The sequence below is a fragment of the Symphalangus syndactylus genome, chromosome 8, assembly GCF_028878055.3.
Source record: "Symphalangus syndactylus isolate Jambi chromosome 8, NHGRI_mSymSyn1-v2.1_pri, whole genome shotgun sequence".
NCBI lineage: Eukaryota > Metazoa > Chordata > Mammalia > Primates > Hylobatidae > Symphalangus > Symphalangus syndactylus.
Window position 1 is genome coordinate 105111464 of NC_072430.2, and position 11517 is coordinate 105122980.

Here is an 11517-nt window from a genome sequence, read left to right on the forward strand (position 1 = left end):
TTACTCTGAGTTACAGATGTTATTTCATTCTATATATAGATGTTTATTCCATTCTTACTTTTTAAAAAGCCTCCATATACCAAAAATGCTACAGGATATTTTGAAATAGCTTAATGAATTTTAGTTAGGGGAAATGCATGTGACCAAGAGGTTGGACTTATTCAGTTTTTCAAAAGCTTTTTTTCCATTATCATACCCCCAGCCTTTTTAGACTTTTTTTCTAATAGTCCCCCATAAATTTTATTACCATAGATATGCTGTATATGTACTGTATCTGTGCTTTATACATGAAAAGAGTGAAATTTTTTTTTTTTTTTTTTTTTTTTTGGAGACTGAGTCTCACTCTGTGGCCCAGGCTGGAGTGCAATGGCATGATCTCAGCTCGCTGCAATCTCTGCCTCCTGGGTTCAAGCGATTCTCCTGCCTCAGCCTCCTGAGTAGCTGGGATTACAGGCGGCCACCACCACACCTGGCTAATTTTTGTATTTTTAGTAGAGGTTTCACCATGTTGGTCAGGCTGGTCTCAAACTCCTGACCTCGTGGTCTGCCCGCCTCGGCCTCCCAAAGTGCTGGGATTACAGGAGTGAGCCACCACGCCCAACCAATTTTTTTTTTTAATCCTTCTTGGCAGTGATTGACCCCCATTGAGAATGCATGCTCTAATCTTTTTTAAAAGGGAAGAAGACCTAGTGATAGACCTTTGCATTGGCAGGCATGTCTTTATACTGTGAAGTAGTATTTTTTCTGTCAGGGTCAATAGAAAGTAGATGAAATTCATTTTCAGCCAATCTTTCACCAGTTGTGCTTTGTACCTTACCCCACCACAGGCAACAAAGCGTTTCCTGCTGTCTTTCAAGGTCTTAACAGATTCTTACTTGATCGTAAATGTATTACTAAGTAGAATCATTTGGGTTCTTTCTGTAAAAATCAGTGAAAATCCTCTAGCTGAATGAATTAAAGTTGTAGGCATAACACTGATAATCTCTGCTCTCATAAGTAGGCTGCTTGCAGGAACTGACAACTATTGGTTGGCTTTAAATGTAATGTAGATGCCAAAGTTTTAGTGTACAGTGTTATTTAAATTACCAAATTACCTTTGTACAAATATTCCTCAGATGCTGTCTACAGGTGCCATGTAAAATAGGTTAATAGGTATTTGCAAATTCTGGTAAATTGCCTTGCTATAATTTTTCATCCTCAGTATTAGTCCTCTAGTATCAATAGGAAGTTTTTCTATTCCCCAGCCTACTAAGGCCTAAAGGTTAAAATACCAGGAATAAAAAGGTTTTCAGTGGGCTTAATTTGATTTAAGTGGAATCTGGATGATGTGATAAGTACCTTCATCTTCAGAGTAATGAGTTTATAATTGGCTTTTGTCCAAGAACTTTTAAGTGGATTCATATCTGAACAATCTTAGACATAATTATATGAAACTGGATCAGAAAGGCTTTCTGACTCCTCTCTCTTCACTTTTTTCTCGCAACTTAACTATAGGCAATTAACCATCATTTCAAATCTAATTATTTTTATTTTCCAGTGTATTTGTTATCCTTTCATCTTTATGCTAGGAGTATAGTCTCAGTTCTTAGTGAGTTGATGGGGTGAAGATATACATGTATATATATATAATTTTTTTTTTTTTTTTTGAGACAGTCTTGCTGTGTCGCCCAGGCTGGAGTGCAGTAGCACAATCTCGGCTCACTGCAAGCTTCGCCTCGAGGATTCACGCCATTCCCCTGCCTCAGCCTCCTAGCTGGGATTATAGGGGCCCACCAACCACGCCTGGCTAAGATATTTTTAAATGTACTCAGTCACTGTCATTTTAGTAACTTTGAATCAGAACCTCAGTTGTTAAAGGCTTAACTGCTTGTGGCAACTGCTATAGTGCCCTAGTGGGGACAGTGGTTAAAATCTGCACAATCCCTTGTTTTGTCATCTTTATCCAGAAGGACTGATACCTTGTTAAACTGTGGTATGATTAGAATGTTTGTGGTTGTGTAGTGCATTTGGGGTGCTACAACATTAATCAGATATAATTGAGCTGTTCTGTTTCCAGTCAGTGTAACCATTTAAAAATACCTTGGCAAAACAAGCTAGGAGCTAGTTCATGCTAATATTCTTAAGGACAAAAATAGTTTACAGCTTTTTTTTTTTTAATCTGAAATCCTGAAGGCTGTGCTTAAAAGTTAGAGATAAACCTGTTGGAAATAAGTGATTTCGTTTATAGACTGAAGCCTCTATGACTTCAAAAAGATACTCTACAGTCTCTGGCATTTGTTTTATTTTTTTTATTTTTTTTTTTTTTGAGACGGAGTCTCGCTCTGTCGCCCAGGCTGGAATGCAGTGGCGCAATCTCGGCTCACTGCAAGCTCCGCCTCCCAGGTTCACGCCATTCTCCTGCCTCAGCCTCTCCGAGTAGCTGGGACTACAGGCGCCCGCCACCACGCCCGGCTAATTTTTTGTATTTTTAGTAGAGACGGGGTTTCACCGTGGTCTCGATCTCCTGACCTCGTGATCCGCCCGCCTCGGCCTCCCAAAGTGCTGGGATTACAAGCGTGAGCCACCGCGCCCAGCCAGTCTCTGGCATTTGAAGAACAAAATATTTTCCCTGTAAATACACCTCATTTCCATTCTAGTTAGGAGTAATGGCGCCCAGCACGGCACATAGAATGGAGAAAACTGGATAGCTGGTAACTCATTTAGCTCTTGGCACTCTGAACAACCTCAAATACAGCCATCCAAGCCAGTAATTCTATTGCTGCATTATTTCTGTGTTTAACTGTGAAACTTGCTTCTTGTCTGTACCCTTGAAATGGAATAAAATTTCATGAGACTCCTTGTTAATACAGAGAAAAGCAATGACTGTTCAGTTGGTTGTGCACTAAGGCCTCAGTCCTTGACCTTTCCCATTTTGTTCAGTGTTTTAAATATGACATAAAGGCCTGTGCTTCCAGATGTTTTTTTCTCCAGACTCATTTTTGCATTTGTATGGCTCACATGTACTTCAAACTGTACATGTTCCAAAAATGCCAGTGTTTAATTCAAAAGAGATGAATGTGATCTACTCCAGAATGCTTCAAGTCCTGTCCACTTTAACTCCAAAATAATCTCAAATGCCACGGCAATTCAGGCCACCAGCATCTCATCTAGTTACTAAGTGATTTTTGCATCCACTTTTGTGCATCTCATCTTTTAACAGCAACAGTGGTCTTTGGATGTCGTTTACCAGTTTAAAATCTTTGTCTTTGCCTAGGTGGTCTTTCATGAACTATTCAGCTTCATCTGCCTTTTCCTCTTCATCACTATGTGCTGTGTAGTTGGCAGAGCTTGTCACATCCAAACCTGCAGGTAATTGAACAAGCTGGTTACTAACTGGATTAGTATCCAGGGAATAGTGAAGATAGGAAAAAGGAAATTATAAAGCCCATCAGTTAATACCATTTGTGTTTTGTTTTTTGAGATGGTCTTGCCCTGTCGCCCAGGCTGACATGATTATAGCTGAGTGCAGCCTCAAATTCCTGGGCTCAAGCAATCCTCGCACCTCAGTGGCTGGGACTGTAGGTGTCACGCTTAATACTGTTATTAAAAAGACGACTAGGAGGGACGTTTGCTTGTAGAATGAAAACTGTTAGGTGAATTCCAAGTATTAGGAAGCAACTTTTCTCAGGCAAGATTAGATGCAAGCTATTTGTGTCCTGTGGTTAGTATTGCTTGACGTGACCAAGACAGGATGAGAAGCTGGCAGTCAGCAAATGTGAAACATATACTGTCAGGCCCTCTGCTGAGCTTTAAGACTATGGTAATGAACAGCACTGGACCTCAAGATTCAAGCCCATAGGAGGAGATAGGAAAGGAAGAGTAGGCCGAATGCAAAACAAAAGGATGTGGGAGGGACTGGCAAATTGGAGAGTCCAGTCTCAAGGATATAATCTGTAAATTATTAGGATACCATGAAAGACAAATTGCACTTGCTTATAAAATACGGTTTGCAAGCCCCTAATATCTGAACAAAACAGTGCATACCTACAGCCTAATGGAGAAAGCTCTGTCTCCAACTATTAGCTGTGTGACTGGGCAGATAATTTAGCCTCTGAATCTTGTTTCCTGAACCTGTAAAATGAAAATGGCAATCTAATTTGATTAAATGATATCATTGCTGGGCACAGTGGCACACACCTATAATCTCAGCTACTGGGGAGGCTGAGATAAAGGATTGCTTGAGTCCAGGAGTTCGAGGATATAGTGAGCTATGATCATATGTGAGAATAGCCACCGCCTTCCAGCCTGGGCAATGTAGTGAGACTCCATCTCTGGGGGGAAAAAAATGGTATCATTTTAGCCAGTGATCAAATGACAGTCTCAACTACATGGGGCAGTTGAGAAGTTCTACTTAAAGTAGCTAGGATTACAGGCGTATGCCACCACGCTCAGCTAATTTTGTTTCTATTTTTGGTAGAGACGGGGTTTCTCCATGTTGTTCAGGCTGGTCTCGAACTCCCGACCTCAGGTGATCCACCCGCCTCGGCCTCCCAAAGGGCTGGGATTACAAGTGTGAGCCACCGTGCCCAGCCCTAAATACAGGTTTTTGTGTTTGATAGGAACTGGTGGAAGGTAATTTAAGTGCCAGCAGCCATCATTATGATGCGTGCTTTAGCGACTATAAAAAAGGAGAAGCAAGATAGTAGCTGAAATCCTTACAGCCCAGTAGTGAATGATAATCATGCTTTGTGTGACTGGTCAAGTATTCAGTGAATCTCACAAAATTCTTTGTAATAGTATAAATATTATCAACTTCTAAGAACAAGAGAGAAGAGTTAATGGCAGATGAAAAATATCCAACTGTTGGAAGAAGGCAAGCAGATAATGATCAACAACCAGCTTGGTTTTAGCTTTCTCTGTTCTGCTGAGCCCCTGTGGTGTCGCAGGTTGCTAACAACAACCCAAAAAGTTGATTGGAACTGCCAAACTCCGCAAGGTCTTGGGAGTCAGGGATGCTAGTTTCTTCTGAGGGTGGGTGTATGGTGGAGCTGAAAACAAGTTTATTGAATGTCTTAGGCCATCCCTTCCCCTTGTGCTGGCAGGTGAGTGCCCCTGCACAAATTCAGCAGACAACAGAAGTTTCACCACCTGCAAAAGTTGGAAAAAGGTGAGGAGAGGGTGATAATGGACTGGGGGATACCAGACAGGTAAGAGTAAAAAAGCACCGTATTAAAAATAACAGCCAGGCGCAGTGGCTCACGCCTGTAATCCCAACACTTTGGGAGGCAGAGGCAGGCAGATCACGAGGTCAGGAGATCGAGACCATCCTGGCTAACACGGTGAAACCCTGTCTCCACTAAAAAAAAAAAAAAAAAAAATCAGCCAGGTGTGGTAGTGGGCGCCTGTAGTCCCAGCTACTCGGGAGGCTGAGGCAGGAGAATGGCGTGAACCCGGCAGGCGGAGCTTGCAGTGAGCTGAGGTCGCACCAGTGCACTCCAGCCTGGGCGACAGCGAGACTGTGTCTCAAAAAATATATATAAATAATAATAATAAAAAAAAGTGGCCGGGCGCGGTGGCTCACGCTTGTAATCCCAGCACTTTGGGAGGCCGAGGCGGGCGGATCATGAGGTCAGGAGATCGAGACCATGGTGAAACCCCGTCTCTACTAAAAAATAGAAAAAATTAGCCGGGCGTGGTGGCGGGCGCCTGTAGTCCCAGCTACTCGGAGAGGCTGAGGCAGGAGAATGGCGTGAACCCGGGAGGGGGAGCTTGCAATGAGCCGAGATTGCGCCACTGCACTCCAGCCTGGGTGACAGAGCGAGACTCTGTCTCAAAAAAAAAAAAAAAAAAAGTGCTCGCTTCGGCAGCACATATACTAAAAATTGGAACGATACAGAGAAGGTTAGCATGTCCCCTGCGCAAGGATGACACGCAAATTCGTGAAGCGTTCCATATTTTTATGAGAACACTTGGATACAGGAAGGGGAACATCACACACCGGGGCCTGTTGTGGGGTGGGGGGAGTGGGGAGGGAAAGCATTAGGAGATATACCCAATGTAAATGACGAGTTAATGGGTGCAGCACACCAACATGGCACATGTATACATATGTAACAAACCTGCAGTGCACATGTACCCTAGAACTTAGAGTATAATAAAAATTTAATTAAAAAATATAAAAATAATGGTCGGGCGCGGTGGCTCATGCCTGTAATCCCAGCACTTTGGGAGGCCGAGGCGGGCGGATCACCTGAGGTCGGGAGTTCGAGACCAGCCTGACTAATACAGAGAAACCCCGTCTCTACTAAAAACACAAAATTAGCCGGGCATGGTGGCACACGCCTGTAATCTCAGCTACTCAGGAGGCTGAGGCAGGAGAATCGTTTGAACCCGGGAGGCGGAGGTTGCAGTGAGCCGAGATCGCGCCATTGCACTCCAGCCTGGGCAACAAAAGCGAAACTCTGTCTCAAAAAATAAATAAATAAATAATAAAAATTAAAATTAAAGCCAGGCACAGTGTCTCACACGTGCAACCCCAGCACTTTTGGAGGCCAAGGCAAGAATTGCCTGAAGCCAGGAGTTCAAGACCAGCCTGGGCAACAGAGACCCCCATCTCTACAAAAAAAGTAATAAAGTCAAGTGAGCTACTTGGGAGGCTGAGGAGGGAGGATTGCTTGAGCCCAGGAATTCAAGGCTGCAGTGAGCTATGATCACACTACTGAACTCCAGCCTGAGTGACAAAGACCTTGTCTCTTAAAAAAAAGGCTGGGCATGGTGGCTCATGCCCAGCACTTTGGGAGGCCGAGGCAGGTAGATCACCTGAGGTCAGAAGTTTGAGACCAGCCTGGCCAACATGGCGAAACTAAAAGTACAAAAATTAGCCGGGCATGGTGGCTGGGGTGGCTGGCACCTGTAATCCCAGCTACTCGGGAGGCTGAGGCAGGAGAATCGCTTGAACCTGGGAGGCAGAGGTTACAGTGAGCCAAGATCGTGCCATTGCACTCCAGCCTGGGTGACAGGGCAAGACTCTGTCTCAAAAAAAAAAAAAAAAAAAATAGACTGGGATGGGCCACATCTAGTGCTCTTAAAAGGAGAGGTCATGTAGACCGGGCATGGTGGCTCACACCTGTAATCTCAGCACTTTGGGAGGCCAAGGCTGGTGGAACACGAGGTCAGGAGATAGCGACCATCCAGGCCAACATGGTGAAAATCCATCTCTACTAAAAATACAAAAATTAGCTGAGCATGGTGGCACGTGCCTGTAATCCCAGCTACTCAAGAGGCTGACACAAGAGAATCACTTGAACCAGGGAGTTGGAGGTTGCAGTGAGCCGAGATCGTGCCACTGCGCTCCAGCCTGGAGACAGAGCAAGACTCTGTCTCAAAAAAAAAAAAAAAATGGAGAGGTATGTCTTTTCCCTTCCCTCTTCCTGCTAGCTGGGAAGTAGACATGATGGAGAATCATTTGCTGAGAACTGCAGTGCAACAAAATAGAGCCTGAGTTCCTGGCATTAAAGTTCAGCATTCCATCCCTGGACAACCTACATCCCTAGACTTTTTTCAGGTAATATAAAAACCTGTTTATTTTTACTGATTGCTGGGTTCAGTCCTACATGGTCATTTAGAAATACGGAGAAAAATAGCAAAACAAACAGTCAAAGTAGACTTAAGAAGGAGAAAACCTGAATACATCATCATAGAGGGAATAAAAGCAAGTATTATTAAGCCATCGATTATTAAGCTATTATCTCTCAGCTTCAAACACACCATTTTGTCTTCTGCGATGCTGGGGCTGAAACTCTGCAGACGGGATTTCTTATGCCATCTGGTTACCAATTAGACTTCCTACAGGGGATTCTAGAGGAAGACTAGAATGATGAAAGAGGAAGAAGGGCTTGCTCATTTTTGCTTCTTTTTCCTGTCAGTGTCACTACAGCAATAGTTCTTCACCCTGGCAGTGGCACTTGGTTCCAGTTTGCAGTTTGTCCACACTACCACAGTCAATCTCATTGTCACTCAAATACCAGCACCAGTCAGCCAGAATTTCCCTCTGAAAAATCTATTCCTGGCCAGGCACGGTGGCTCATGCCTGTAATCCCAGCACTTTGGGAGGCCGAGGAGGGCTAATCGTGAGGTCAAGAGATCGAGACCAGCCTGGCCAACATGGCGAAACCCCGTCTCTACTAAAAATACAAAAATTAGCCAGTCATGTTGGCGGGCACCTGTAATCCCAGCTACTCGAGAGGCTGAGGCAGGAGAATTGCTTGAACCTGGGAGGCGGAGGTTGCAGTGAGCTGAGATTGTGCCACTGCACTCCAGCCTGGTGACAGAGCAAGACTCTGTCTCAAAAAAACCAAAAAGTCTATTCCCAGCTCTGTGAGGTTCATTCTGAGTTCAAGGCTCCAGTATCAGCCAAGAAAGGGCTCCTCCCTAAGTTAAATTCCACATCTTTGGACTCTCTCCAAGCTTAAAATTTGAATAATCCTAATGCTTTCCCTTTTTCACCACCAGCCATAGATATGGTCGCTGCAGCTTGCAGTTACTACCTCTGTAATATGTCAGTATCCCCTCTTTGCCCTTCCAGTTCTCCGGTACGTGTTTTTAAATACTTTCTATTAGATCTCCTTGTTATAAGTAGGTTTCTCCTGTCTCCTGACTAGAAAGAATTGGTACCAGGACTGGTCCATAAAAAAGACTCTCAAAGAGGGTATTTGTGGTTTAGTTTGAATTTAAATGCACTGCTGAGTTTTTTGCCAGCGGGAAGTGGCATGCTAGGAATTCATGGTGTGAGATACCACATAATTAATCAAATTATCAATGACACACTTAATGAAGTAAGTGCTTTGGGGGATCAAGTGGCTGCTGCACTTGGCCATTATTGCAGTAATGATGACTACAAGGACTTGGAATGGTTGCATCGAAGTACACAAGAGCACCTATGGAAAGAAGATAACAAGCTCAGGTCTCTAAACTTTCAACTCAAGACGTGCTCATAAGACCAGAGAGCTTATCTGATTGCCCTAAAACAATCTTATTTTGTATAGCCTCAGGACCAACTGACAGAAAATTTAACCATGCCCAGCCAGAAAAAATTTTACATCAGCTATTCCAAATGTGTTCCAAGAACTAAAAGAAACAGTCTAAAGAACTGAAAGAAAGATAATGATGTTTCACCAAACATAGAATAAGCATTAAAGAGAAATTGCAAAAAGAACCAAATAGAAATTTCCAGGTTGAGGCCGGGTGTGGTGGCTCACGCCTGTAATTCCAGCACTTTGGGAGGCCAAGGTGGGCAGATCATCTGAGGTCAGGAGTTCGAGACCAGCCTGGTCAACATGGCAAAACCCCATCTCTACTAAAAATACAAAAATTAGCCAGGTATGGTGGCAGGCACCTATAATCTCAGTTACTTAGGAAGCTGAGGTAAGAGAATCAAACCTGGGAGGCGGAGGTTGCAATGAGCCAAGATCGCGCCAGTGCACTCCAGCTTGGGTGACAAGAGCGAGATTCTATTTCAAAAAAAAAAAGAAAAGAAATTTCCAGGTTGAAAATTGCAATAACTGGCCGGGCGCGGTGGCTCACGCTTGTAATCCCAGCACTTTGGGAGGCCGAGGCGGGCGGATCACGAGGTCAGGAGATCGAGACCACGGTGAAACCCCGTCTCTACTAAAAATACAAAAAATTAGCCAGGCGTGGTGGCGGGCGCCTGTAGTCCCAGCTACTCGGAGAGGCTGAGGCAGGAGAATGGCGTGAACCCGGGAGGCGGAGCTTGCAGTGAGCCGAGATTGAGCCACTGCACTCCAGCCTGGGTGAAAAAGCGAGACTCCGTCTCAAAAAAAAAAAAAAAAAAAAAGAAAATTGCAATAACTAAAATAATTCACTGGAGGGGCTCAACATCAGATTTTAAGCTGGCAGAAGAGAGAATTGGTTAATGAGAAGCTATATCAATTGAGATTATCCAGTCTGATGAATAGAAAGATAAAAGAATGAAGAAAGATGAGAGTCTCAGAGACCTGTGGAACACCATTAAGGATACAAACATTCACATTTGAAGTCTCGGAAGGAGAGAGAGAAATGGGCAGAAAGAATACTAGAAGAAATAATAGTTAAAACTTCCTAAATTTGATGAAAAACATTAACGTGCACACCTAAGAAGATAAACCAACTCAAGCAGGATACATTCAAAGAGGTCCACACCTATATTCCATTATAATCAAAAAGTCAAAAACCAAACACAAAGGGAAACTCATGAAAGCAGCAATAAAGAAGTGACTCATCATGTACAAGGGATCCTCAATAATATTTAAAGCTGGTTTATCATCAGAAACGATGGAGGCCAGAAAGCAATGAATGGGATGATGTATTCAAAATGCTGAAAGAAACAGAATGCCAAACAAGAATTCTATATCCTGCAAGGCCGAGCGCAGTGGCTCACGCCTGTAATCCCAGCACTTTGGGAGGCCGAGGCAGGCTGATCACGAGGTCAGGAGATTGAGACCATCCTGGCTAACACAGTGAAACCCCATCTCTACTAAAAAAAAAATACAAAAATTAGCCGGGCGTAGTGGCGGGCGCCTGTAGTCCCAGCTACTTGGGAGGCTGAGGCAGGAGAATGGTGTGAACCCGGGAGGCGGAGCTTGCAGTGAGCCGAGATCCCGCCACTGCACTATAGCCTGGGTGACAAAGAAAGACTCCGTCTCAAAAAAAAAAAAGAAAAGAAAAGAATTCTATATCCTGCAAACCTGTATTTCAAACATGAAAATAATAAAGACATTCCTACTCAAACAAACAAAAACTAAATTTGTCACTAACAGATACTGTCTTAGTCCATTCCTGCTGCTATAATGAAATGCCTTAGACTTAGTAACTTAATACACAGCAGAAATTTGTTGCTTGCAGTTCTGGAGGCTAGGAATTCCACGATGAAGATGCCAGCCAGCAGATCTAGTCTGCTGAGAGCCCACTGTCATGGACGTACTTCCTGTATGTTCTCACTTAGTGGAAGTGGCAAAAATGGTCACTTATGACTCTTCTAAGGGCATTAATCCCATTCATGAGGGTGAAATCCTCATGACTTAATCACTTCCCAAAAGGCCCCACAATTTAGTGATGGGCAGTTAAGATTTCAACATACAACTTTGGGGAAACCATCATTTGAAATTGTTCTGCCCTCAAGGCCCTGGCATTCTGGGCCTGTGATAGGCAGGGTACCTGAAGACCACTGAAATGTCTAGGATCAATCGTCCACTGTTTTGATGAATGGCACCTGGCTTCCTCTAAGTCATACTAATTTTCTTATCACATGGTTGCTTTGGCCATATCCTTGATGTTGTCTCCTAAACATACTTTTTCATTTTTATAACTTGGCCAGGCTGAGAATTTCCCAAATCTTTAACTTCTGCTTCCTTTTTTATTACAAATTCCATCTTTAGGACAAATGGTGCACTCTTGTAATCCCGGGTACTTGGGAAGCTAGGGCGGGAAAATTGCTTGAGCTCAGGAGTTCAAGACCAGACTGGACAACACAGCAAGACCCCA

At 43.7% G+C, this 11517-nt stretch overlaps 1 non-coding gene across 1 annotated transcript; it reads left to right on the forward strand.

The window, feature by feature from the left end:
• The first annotated feature begins 5830 nt into the window (after positions 1 to 5830).
• Positions 5831 to 5938, forward strand: LOC129489114 (U6 spliceosomal RNA). The gene has a single exon (XR_008659908.1). It is a non-coding gene; the product is annotated as a U6 spliceosomal RNA (small nuclear RNA).
• Positions 5939 to 11517: the final 5579 nt, after the last annotated feature.